This window comes from Callospermophilus lateralis, unplaced genomic scaffold, assembly GCF_048772815.1.
Source record: "Callospermophilus lateralis isolate mCalLat2 unplaced genomic scaffold, mCalLat2.hap1 Scaffold_107, whole genome shotgun sequence".
Taxonomy (NCBI): Eukaryota; Metazoa; Chordata; class Mammalia; order Rodentia; family Sciuridae; genus Callospermophilus; species Callospermophilus lateralis.
The window spans coordinates 441201-452471 of record NW_027510917.1 but is presented as its reverse complement, the minus strand read 5'-3'; positions in this window follow the sequence as shown (position 1 = coordinate 452471).

The following is an 11271-nucleotide window of genomic DNA, read 5'->3' as shown; positions in this document are numbered from 1 at the left end:
TATCTCTAGTTTTAGATTTGAAACTGTACAACTTTTTAAATTCAAAAATTTAAAGAAAGCTCATCTGTTCTCAGTATTTATCAGAAAATTACCACTTCTAGGGAGGAAAAAAAAAAACAAATCTATTGTAGAGTTAAAATATAGTTACAGTAAATTTAAGTAAAAACTTAATTATTAAGATTTATACTGAATAAAATTGCAGGAATTGTAGGGAAACAGTTATTCCCATTCCCATTATGTAGGTGTGTTGGTCAGCTTTTCATCCCCGAGATCAAAATACCTGGAAAGAACAACTTGGAGGAGGAAAGATTGATTTTGGCTCAAGGTTTCTGAGGTTCAGTCCATGGTCCACAGCTCCAAGGCAGAAACATCAGGTGGAAGAGTATATTGGAGAAAAACTGCTCAGCTCAAGAAGGTGGCAGAAGTGGAGGAGTGGGGAAGGAGGAAGGGGCCAGGGCCAGATACAGTTTTTTAATCTTTTTTATTTTTTGCTTTTAAAACCCTTCCCTAAACCTTGCTGCATGGGGGGATCATGATTTTATCACAAAAGCTTTTGGGGTACATTCCACATCCAAACCATAATGGCATACCAGATAATGTAAATGCATAAGCTTAGAGGGGTAGGATGATAAAGTAATTATCACTGCCTGGATGGGAGGCAACAGGCAGTGTTAAGAACTGTGTGTCTGTGTTTGTGTTGGGGGCTGGGGATGGAATCTCTGGCACTGTGCACATTAGGCCAGCACTCTACCAGTGAACTATATCACCAGCCCTGTGTTTTTAAAATAGAAGATACAATGACATAAAAAATAGGCTGTTTTCCCCCACTGACACCATAAAATTACAGTTTCTTTTCATGCATTTAGTGTGAAATCATGCATTGTTCTCTGTGAATAATATTCTATTGGAAATATTTCAAACACTTGTTCTGTTTGGCAAAAGCATTATGCTGGATGAAACACAGTCACACATGCACATTCATAACCTGTTTTAGTCTTGATAAATTATTCAGTTTGGTTTTAGTTTCTATTTAAGACCTAAAAATAAAGTTATTTCTTTAATTAAATTCCATTTATATCTATGTTTAAATGGTCTTCTACCAAATGACAACCTATCATATTAAAGTAGAATAATACCAAAATATCCAGTATTTACTAGAATCAACAAAGCTTAACTTTTAAATTTATGGATTTTGAGGCAGCACTTTTAAACTTTTTATATGAAAATAAATTTGGTCTTACAACAGGTGAGCACATACTATTATTGAGAGTTTCCCTATACCTTTCACCCATATTCCTCTTAGTTATAACCATGGTGCATTAACACATAACCATGTATAAACATTTATATAACCAAGGCACATTTATCAAAACTAAGAAACTAACATGGCACAACACTGTTAACTTAACTGCAGACTTCATCTGAATTTCTGCAGTCTTTCCATCGATGGCCTATACTATCCTGTGCTACTATACTGCTTTTATCTTCCTCCTAAGACTCCTTTGATCTGCAATGGTTTCTTAGTCTTTACTTCTGGATCCTTTGTACTATCTAGATGAAACATTGTTTCCCAAAGTTATTTAGGTTAAGTCCTTTCTTCCATGTCCCTTCCAGAGAGGTTATTTTTGTAACATATTTCGATCCATTTGTTAGTCTGCTTTCCATACTGGTTAATTTTTAAAATTTGCATCCAAGAAAAATTACTTTATGGGTATACAGTTCTATGTGTTTTGAAAAATGCAGAGTCATGTAATTCAACAGCATGGCACCAGACTAGCCCATCACCCCCAAGACTTCTTATAAAATGGGGCAGCATTTTTATGCAAACACTTTACTCTTTAAAAATCAAATATAATATTGACTATAATAATTATTTCTAGACTAATATTCTTTCACATTCACTACATTTAGTTTTTTTTTCCACAAAATATCATATTCTACTTAAAGGAATCTCCATTTATCAAATTCTAAAATTCTCTCCTGAAGAGATATCAAGACTTAATCACTAAGGACACATATAGATCAAATAAATACACTTAGAATCCCAAAACAATTTCCCAACACATCTGATTTCTCTCTTGAAACAGTTATTGCAAAAATATTTTTATGCTAATTCAGAAAAAATAAAATCATAAAATACATACAAAGCAACTTCATAATATAAATCACAGTCAAAGATAATATTTTTTATTGTCCAGTTCTCTGAATCTCTCACATCTCTCACTGCTCTTTCCTTGAGCTAATATTGACAAAAGTTGATTATCACTCTGTTCACCTTTCCTTTAAAAATTTAAACAACTCTTTCTCGAAGCCAGAATGTTTTCATTGCTTTCCTAAATTCTTATATTCAAAAAGTTAATAAATGAAGGTGAGTCCTTTAAAAGAAGGGGTGCCAAAAGCCAGACATGGATGAAATAAATTATTTTCTGGTTAAAAATCTAAAGGAGATCTCTTAGGAAGCCAAGGCTTGTAGAACCACAGTAGCTAGAAGCCTAAGTTAGTGACTTGGTTAGTCAATAGGTAGAAATCCAGAAAATGTTCAATTGGCAGGCTGGAAAGACTATCAGGCACCAAGGGATACTTCTTCTGAGTCCATTGCTCCTTAGAATGGTAAGGAAAAAAAGGATTTCTCCTAAGGCCTCCATGAGTTTAAACCTACTAAGAGTTGAAGAGAGATAATAATTCTTAATCCTCAAGCATATCACCTGTCCTCAGAGACCAAGCATTGTTTGTGATCTGATGGTGGAACCATACTTGTAATGTGGAAGTCCATTTAAAAGCTTGAGTGGGGATGGTTTAGGGGTAGTGGTAGAGAGAACCATGAGAAATTATAAGTAAAATTGCACATGTATGTGTACCCAGGTGCATTTTCCTAAGGATAGATAGTCATTAGATTTTATGAGATTTTTCAAAAAGTTATGTGTCTCAAAAAGGCCAAGAACTACTTGGGTTTAGATTATTGCTAAAGGGATTGGAGCCTCCATTAATTTATCCAGGTTGATTCCTGGAGATGTTGGTTCCTTTTTTGTGGATGCTGCTTCCCAGAGTAGGTGTCACCAGAGAGAAACTTCACAAGACCCCTTGCCACCTGGAATACTAGTTCCATCGCATCTCTGCTTTCAAAACACTCCTTTTTCTGGTTTTTATACATTATGCTGGCTCTCCTTCTACAAATCTTTTGTCTACTTAACTCCTGAATGTCTGCTTTTTGAAGGCAGATGTTGCCCTAATGATTGGTCTTCAGTCCTTTGTTCTTCCTATATATACTTTATTTTTGGAGTTTCACCTACCTTTTTTTAATTAAGTTTTCCAGCATGTAGTGTAATTTCATATTTTTAAAACATGTTGCAATGTTTCCATTTGGAAAGATGGCACCCTCCCCAAATTCAGCAAGTATAAAACACACTTTTGTGATTAAACAAAATAAATTACTTTTGTTTTAGGTCTGTCTAACCTAAAACAGCTAATCTCATAGAAATTCATAGTAGGTTTGAGGTTACCAGAGGCCAGGGAGAGTAGGGGAGAAGAAAGGATGGGGATATTAAGTGCCATTTGATAAGAGAAAGATATTCTCATGAGCTACTGTATAGTAGTGTGACTATACAATAATGTACTATACATTTTAAAAAGCTAGAAGATTTAAATGTTTTCACCATAAAGGAATAGTAAATATTTGAAGAAATAGATATGTTTACCTCCATTTGAACATGACACAAAGAGTGTATGTGTGTGTGTGTGTGTACAAAAACATCACATGGTACCCCATAAATATATATGGTTTTATGTAGCAGTTAAAGTTTCTTTAAAAATATATATTTTTTTTTCAATATTGACGTATTTTGATGTTAGCTTCTGTTAAGAATAATTCTCTGAATTTCTTGAAGTCAAAAAACTAAATTAAATCAAAGTATTATAAAATTTTAAAATCTAGAGGACATAGGTAACAATTATAGACCTATTAAAACAATTAATTATAGTATAACACAGCAAGCTTAGTAAGAAAAATACATAGCAACCTTGATAATAAAAAAAGAGTCCAAACCCAGCAGAGTAAGGAGTCAGAGTAATCTCCAAAGAGATAATCCCCACATTGAGAGATTTGCTGATTGCTTTCAAAACTTCAAGTTTTTTTTTTAAGAGAGAGCACTAGAGTGGGCTGGGTTGTGGCTCAGTGGTAGAGCACTGGCCTAGCATGTGTGAGACCTTCGGTTCAATTCTCAGCACCACATATAAATTAAATAAAAGGTCCATTTACAACAGAGAGAGAGAGAGAGAGAGAGAGAGAGAGAGAGAGAGAGAGAGAGAGAGAGAGAGAGAGAGAGAGAGAGAGAGAGAGAGAGAGAGAGAGAGAGCGCACTGGAGAAGGTAAAATGGCGAGGCATTCTAAAAAGACAGGAGAAAACTAAGCATAGGCACACAATTTAGGAATAATTGGTCTCTTCTGGAAATTTTCAGAAGTTTGGAGTATAAGAAGTTAAAGTAACAAAATAGAGCTTGGTGAAAGACGAGATTAGAGAAACAGGGATACTTCATAAAGTGGCTTTGTATACCATATTAAGGGTCAAGCCCTTTGGTAGAAGAATATGTCTCAGAATGGAGAAAAGGGGTCAGGGAAAAAAGAAATGGTGGAGAGAACAAAGAGTTTCTTTCCCAAGATTCTAAACACTGTTCCAAGGGGAATATATAGGCTGAAAATCACCATGTAGAATACTCATCGAAGGACCTGCCTGTGTTATAGTGGTAAAAGTTGTGGAGCAAGGAGGTATAAAAGGATTGAAGATGTTGGAAAAGATAAAGGCAGAAGCATTTGACATGGTCATATTTGTATTGCTGGAAGATCACCAGGTTTCCCTTGGGGAGGATAACTGAAAAGGAAGTAATTCAAGTGACCTGTGACTAGTGTCATAGTAGTGGGTATGGAGAGAAAAGTCATATTTGAAAAAAATTAAGACAGTGGTTTCTAAACTTGTCTGCACATACTACTCAAACTGGCATTCAAACATCTTAACATTCTGATTCTAACTTACTTTTGTAGTCCTACTTTCTATTCATACCCAGTATGACACCAATTTTTTTGATGGTTTCCCAAATATATTTTATACTTCCTTATCCTCTGAGCCCTGAATACTCTACCTATACCCTACAAGCCTACAATGTGCCTTTTTCTGCCAAGCCAAAATCTACCATCTTTCAAAATCTAGGCCTGGCACCTGAGGGCTTCCTTGGCCACTCTTTAAGAAACTTTTGGAGTTGGGGTTGTGGCTCAGCAATGAAAGCCCTCATCTAGCTGGGTTTGATTCTCAGCACCACATAAAAATAAATAAATAAATAAATAAATAAATAAATAAATAAATAAAGGTATTGTGTCTAACTACAACTATAAATAGATAAATAAATAAAATAAAGTAATGTCTTCACTTTTTGAAACCATATAGTACTGCAACATTAAAGCCATTCAGTATCTAGCATTCCCAAAGATGCTCTTAAGTACATTCCTATCAGGAATCTGGAGAGAAAAACTGTACAACTTTTTTTGGCACACTTTCATGGCTGGAATTAAAAAGAAGAGAAAAAGAAAGCCTGGCAGTGACATTAAAGTTTGGGGGTGTGATGGATGGAGTCGTCTGTCCTGATGGGTTGAAGTATTTATCAGTGACATCACTTAGAATTGCCAGCACATGGTGATAAAAAAAGACCAGAATATTTTAGTCAGCTTTATTATTTTCAAATTCTTTACACAGAAATTGTCTCTTTATTTCCTGATCCCAGAGTGGACCCAGCTTCAGTTTGCAATCACAAGTGCTTTTGAAATACTGTCAAGTATCTCAATAATTTTGTGAACCAATAGCTGAGAATATATTAATTACAAAGAACATAAGACTGTAACATAGGCTATGGCAATCAATAAAAGTGTAGTGGCCATGGAAATGGGAGTCTCATATCTACTGCAGAAGCAGGATTTTATCTGAGGCCACCCTGCCAGTGGCCTACTTCTTGCTTGTGGTTCAGCACAGAAGGGATTCTAAAGCAGGCCCATAACTGCAAGTGGACACCTCTGCAATTTTGGTTGGAAACTCATCAGACTGGTGGAACTTTTCTTTGAACTGCATTGTAATAAGACTCTTACTACCAAACTGTAATCCTTCTCTTCTCTCCTCCACAGGGACCAGACTTGCATCATGATCTCTTGGGATTCATTGGCTTCATTCCCATTTACCCCCAGGCGATGACCCAAATAACCTCTTGAATGATTAATATTATTTTAGTGTCTGTTTCTTAGAGTATCGAATCAGACATAATAAAGTGATAACTTTTGAGAATTTTTTGTAATTCATTCTTATGAAATGTGAGGAATAATTTCCCATCATTTCCACCAAAGACAACTTACATAAGTTTCCAAGAGACATATTAACCAAGCATCAAATTTAATGAGGTAAAACAGCCAGAGAAAACCAAAATGTTCCTGAATTAATTTATGAAATTCAAATGGAAGAGTTCTACAAAATAAAAACAAAAAAACTGGTTATACTAAATGTTCTATCTACATCATTAAAAGATAGTCAATCCTTAAAGCATCACCTATTTTCAGATAGATATCTGATCATGCAGCTTCCAAAGACCCAATGTTTTACAAAACAACAGCAAAATGACACTACAATTGAGTGAAGAAAATGTCAAATACTTGACAGTATTTCAAAAGCACTTGTGATGGCAAACTGAGGCTGGGTCCACTCTGGGATCAGGAAAAAATGGCGAATTCTCTGTAACTGCACGAAATATTGGGAAAATTGTACATGGGTATGTCTGGTGAGCATTTTACTGAGAGATACTTTCTCTGATTCACCTTTTAGATTTAGCTGTGTGGGCATTTGCATCTCATCCTATACCAAAGGAGGAAAGCCTTTGGCTGAGGGAGTGGGAGCTATGGACAGGTAGGTGTTAGGTGGTTGTTTTGGTAAATTTATTCAAACTAAGAAGGGCATATACTACTTCCGTTATTAATAAGTACAATCAAATGACATAATAAGCAATTCCATGTGCCAAACATTGTATTAGGTACTTTACATAATTAATCTTTGCATCCAACTATGGACTAAGCTTTATTGGGCCCATTTTTTAGAAGAATTAACTGAGGCTTAAGGGGGTTAAGACTTGTCTGAGTCCCCACAAAACATGTACTCAAACTCTGGTGAGTCGCTACTGCTCTCCTGAGTCCTGCTACCTCCCAGCAGGAGCTGGGCATGGCCCATAGGAAGACTCCCTGAAGGAAGCTGTTTTTATTTCACACATACCCTTCTACAAAGGAAATGCTGCTGCTCTCTCTGTCCTTAGTAGAGATTAGTAACCAACATCTGCACCCTAAAATTACAAAAATTAATCACTCAGAATAATAAAGTGTTAGCATACAAAAGAGGTTTTGAGATCATCCAGGATGGGGTCTTTATTGAACAGATAAAACTGGTGAGCATTTTACTGAGAGACACTTTCTCTGATTCACCTTTTAGATTTATCTGTGTGAGCACTTTGCATCTCAGCCTACACCAAGGGAGGAAAGCCTTTTGATGAGGAAGTGGGAGCTGTAGACAGGTAGGGGTTAGGTGGTTGTTTTGGTAAATTTAATCAAACTAAGAAAACATTCCACTCCCATACCACCCTTTGTTGCCACTAAAAAGGAACAATGAGAGATTCCATCTCCCTCTGGCCCTCAGGTGTTTCACAGGGTCGTAAAAGCTAGGCTGGAGAGGCTTCTCCTTTTTCTAAGTTCTGTGATGATTCTATCAGCTACAAGAACATGAAGGAGAAAAGGGAAACAGGGTGGGTGGAAGGGCTCTGCAGTTTCTAGGAAAAAAATAAGGTAGGGTTCCTTGCCAACTTTTGTCCCTGCACATACAGCACAGCTTTCTTTTGGTTGACAGATAATTATATGTATTCTCAATTTTAAGAGGAAATCCATGACACTGCTGTCCTTTCTGAAAAATATTTTCTCTCAGGCATACTGCCATTATTAACAGTAGGTAGGTAAAGTAGCTTTGGGGTGGAGCATGTTTTTCTCAAGCCAACATTTGATTTAATTTAGGATATTAATGGGCAATAGTAAGAACACAAATATTGTTTTCTGTTTGAATAAAGAAAATTTAGTTTTTAGTTTTAAAGTCTAATTGTTGTAAACTACTCCATACTTTTGTTATTCCCCTGGGCCATGGGTATCATAGTAAGCAAGTCAATGAGAGTGTAAACACTGAATTGCCAATTAGTTCACTGGAAATTTGTTTTTCAAATAAATAGCCCATTTTTGTCACCTCAGTCTTTGAGGTCACAGAAATATAGTATTTATAATTTACAAAATATACTATTTTTAACATTAAAAGCCTCAAAGTATATTTTTCCATGAAATACTTAAAATTTTCTTTACAAATGATTAATAATTTTCAAATTTCCTTTGTAATTTTGTATTAATGTGTCAATGTGTGCAAACCCTCTGAAAATCCCTTTGTTGTTCAACAGCTTACATATCATCTGAGGTTGTTCTTTGAAAGAAAAAAAAAAGGTTACATGTGGAAATACACCTGAGTTCTGAGTCTATTATTAATTCTTCAAAGTTCTGTTTAGATTGGTGGCTCATCCTGAGTCTGTTTAATAACTCTTAGGGCCACCTCCTCATAGGGTAAGTATAAGATTAATTGTTGTTATCTCTGATGGCATGTATTAAGCTCTTACAGTTTTCAGATTAGGACAATCTTGTTCACCCAGAATCTAGCACCATGTTAGGGATGCAGTAAATAGCAGAAGTTCTCACTCATTCTCCCTGAACCTTAGCTTTACTTGGTGCTACAGAACACCTGATGCTCACCCTTACTGAATGTACCCACTCTCACTATAGGATATCTCTCTTCGTGTCCTCCTCCCACCACTTTTGGTGCTCTTCAATGGCTTCTTTGCCTCTGCCTTACCTCTAGCTCCTTCCTCACGTTCCATCCAAGTCTGTCATCTTCTTGCCAGCACACAGTGGACGCTTGATAGTTACATGTTGAGTGAATAAATGAAATAATGTCATGCTTCAGACTCCTTGGGATATGCTTCAATAATGATATTAATCTGATTAGGTCTAAATATCTATCACTAAGTGAAATTTCTCAACTCTGGCAACAAACCTCTATCTCCACAAGCATATCTATAGCAATATGTTCAAAATGAAACTTAAGATTTCCAATTAAAAATAGCAGATTAATCACACACACAGATTAATCTGTCCCATTCCTTAGAATGATAGCTAAGAAATATCCTGAAGGAAATATATACAAATTTACAAGGACAAAGAGTACAGAAGAGAATACAGTGGTTAACTAAAAATTCCAACAAACTTTTGTAAGAAAGCAGATATAAGTGAAATGTCTGAATTAGAAGTCAGTATGAATGCAGTATTTTTTTCTCATCTTTAAGGACTTTACAATAGTTGATTTTTTTTTCTTCTTTTTAATTAGTTGCTTCCACAGGGTGCTTTTTTCCTTGCTTTTCTCATTAACCATCTAAAGTTTTCTAAGCATTGATTACTAAAGGAAAGAAGAAAGGAAGATGAGGAGGAGGAGGAGAAGGAGGAGAACAACAACTAATTTGGCCTACAGAACCAAGGAGAGCACAGTTTATGTACTGGCAAGACAGAAACCCAGATAAACTGACAGTACATAATGTATAATTAACTCGTTCAGTTTAACTGTCAGTTTATCTGGAACCTGGAACCAGGCCCTGGAACAAGGCCTATGTCCCCCTAGAAAATTAGAAGCTGCTTCTCCAAGAAACTTGACAGCCCCAGGGGGAATGACTTCTCAAAGTTTGGAGGCACCACAAACAACAAAAATATCCACCACTGACAAGCCCTACCTATGCCCACACTGCTTCTATTCAGCTCTTTAATGACCTGTTGCTAAATACCAACATATAGGGATTTGTATTGTGAATATAAAGTCAGACAGAGATTAATAAACAATTGAGGGAAACTTCTGAATATGATAAAATGAAAGGGAAAAAGGTATACAGAGCAAACAGAGCCAATGAAAATAGAAGAAAAATTGTAATTAATGTCTTTAGAAATGAGAAGATGTTATATCCATAAATAACTATAGGATGCTATGAAAATGGAATAAGCAAAAGAACGCTTGGAATTTAAAAATAAGGTACCATAAAAAGTTATCTAAGAATTTGAAGATAATATTAAAGAAATCTCTCAGAAAATAGTCTCCTCACTAGGTAGAGATTTATGGTGGTAGGAGTAAGATAGAAGAAAAGCAACATTTAAAATACAGAATTAAGTCAGAAAGGCCGACAACTGCCAAACAGGATTCTAAGGGGGAAATGAACAAAAAATATTATAGGAGACAATTACCACAGAAAAAAATATAATATCCTCCTGAGAGAAGCACTAAGAGATAGTGAGAAGTGAAACAAAATGCTGCTTTCCTAACAAAAAAAATTTAGTACTATTTGACTTAAAAAAAAAAAAGCTGGTCACGGTGGTGCACACCTGTAATGCCAGCAGCTGAGGGGTCCCAGACAGGAGAATCAAGAGTTCAAAGCCAGCTTCAACAACACCAAGGCTCTAAGCAACTCAGCAAGACCCTGTCTCTAAATAAAATACAAAATAGGGCTGGGGATGTGCCTCATTGGCCGAGCACTCCTGAGAGTTCTGTTCCTAGTACCCTCCCCCAAAAAGACCTTCAGTTTCCTCCCCTGAAATCTGTCCTTCATTTCTGTGTTCTCTTTCTCTGCCAATATTATTACCAATTATCTTACCATTTTTTTCTAAAACAGTCCTGAAAGTTATGCTTCTGATGGATCTTTCAAACATCTCTCTCCAACCCTATTGGCTTTGTCTGATCCTCACCTCTCCCTGAAATAGTTCCACAGTCTTATTACTGGTAGCTCTACCTTTGGTCTCTACCCATCCAAACCATCCTACTACAGGCATGCTTTTGAAAGTTGCTCATGCCTGTAGTAACCTCCTGAAAATACTGTTTTCCCTCTGAAACTTTGAGGCTTGATACTGGTAGATAGGTGTTTTCCCACCTACCTTGTTTCAAATATTATTTCAAAACAACTTCAACCCCCCTCTTCCTTCAAAACTGCCAGATATTCTGAAGATTATTTTATCTGACCACACTAGCCAATACTTTTCCTCTTGACTGTCATTTGGCTAAGACATGACCTCATTTCACTAAAATTCTAGTACCTGGCTTACTGTCTTCCTCTTTTCCACTACTTTGTGTCACATTCTCG